The following is a 1,751-nucleotide window of genomic DNA, read 5'->3' as shown; positions in this document are numbered from 1 at the left end:
CATTACAGATGGTTGTGAGCCACCATGTGGTTGCCGGGAATTGAACTCAGGACCTTTGGAAGACCAGGCAATGCTTTTAACCACTGAGCCATCTCTCCAGCCCAAAGATTTATTTATTTATTATGTATACAATGTTCTGTCTGCGTGTGTGCCTACATGCCAGAAGAGGGCACTAGATCTCATTACAGATGGTTGTGAGCCACCATGTGGTTTCTGGGAATTGAACTCAGGACCTCTGGAAGGAAAGTCAGTGCTCTTAACCTCTGAGCCATCTCTCCAGCCCATGGAGACTTATTAATTATAAATGCTCAGCCAGTAGCTCAGGCTTGTTAGTAGCTATTACATTTTAACTAACCCACGTTTCTTAGCTACGCCCTGCCACATGTCTCGATACCTTTTCTCAGTATAGCAAGTTAATTTCCCATCTGCTTCCTCTGCATCTCTTCACACACCTCTTCTCCATTTCTTTGTCTGGCAGCCCCACCTAACCTCTACCTGTTTAGCTATTGGCCAGTCAACTTCTTTATTAAACTAGTCAGTCATAGTGACATGTATTCACACAGTGTAAAGGAATATTCTTCACAGCTGGGTTTTTTGTTATTTTGTTTTTAAGACTGGGTCTTAGTGAGGAGGTGGTGGCACACCTATTCAATCTCAGCACTCAGCCAATGGATCTCTGAGTTAAAGGCTACACGGAAACCGTGTCTCAAAAAAAAAAAAACAACAAAAAATCCTCAATCTCATATCTCAGGCTGGCCTAGAATTTGCTGTATAGAAGGACCTTAAATTTCTGATCCTCCTGCCTCCAATTATGTACGTTGGCATTATAGGATTACACTGCCACTACATTCAGATTTTAATTTAAAAAGTTCTTTCATTTTATTTATTTTTTTTAAATATTTTTATGGTTTATTTAACTTTATTTTTTATGTGCATTGGTATGAAGTGTCAGATCCCCTGAAACTGATCTTCAGACAGTTGTGAGCTGCCATGTGGGTGCTGGGAATTGAACCCGGGTCCTCTGGAAGAGCAGTCAGTGCTCTTAACCACTGAGCCATCTCTCCAGCTTAAGGTATAATTTATATAATGTAAAATTCAGTACTTTCAAGTTTTGAAATGTAGTGGTTTTTTTTTAAAAGATATATTCAGAGCCATGTGAACGATACCACTAATTCCAAAAGAAATATTTCCATAACCTGCAGAAGAAATCTCTACTAGGACTGGACATGTATGTTTGCTTGCCTAGCTTGCACAACAAGGCCATGAATCCAACAGGTGCTCATATATTTACTGGGTGTCGTGCTGCATGCATGTGGTCTCAGCACTGAGGAATTAGAGGCAGAGGACCAGAAAGAAGTTCAAGGTAATCTTTGGCTGTATAGTGAGTTCCAGACCTTGGTTATGGGTGACTGAACAAAACATAGAACAAACTGGGTTTTAGATTTATCTCATTTCCTGGTTTTTATCTTCACATAGAAGTCTTGTATATTTCATCCAACTTTGTTTTACAGAGAAAAATTTACATTTTCTGGACTTCTCTCTGATATGTCTATCAGTACTGCTAGTGTTTCTTTCTTTTGCCAGCCTCACCAGTGCCAACTTAGTTATCTGAAGTCCATTGCTCTTCCAGATTTTTTTTTTGTTCGTTTTTTCGACACAGGGTTTCTCTGTGGCTTTGGAGCCTGTCCTGGAACTAGCTCTGTAGACCAGGCTGGTCTCGAACTCACAGAGATCTGCCTACCTCTGCCTCC

Source organism: Microtus ochrogaster, chromosome 24 (assembly GCF_000317375.1).
Source record: "Microtus ochrogaster isolate Prairie Vole_2 chromosome 24, MicOch1.0, whole genome shotgun sequence".
NCBI classification, from domain to species: Eukaryota; Metazoa; Chordata; class Mammalia; order Rodentia; family Cricetidae; genus Microtus; species Microtus ochrogaster.
This window is presented reverse-complemented; position numbering follows the sequence as displayed.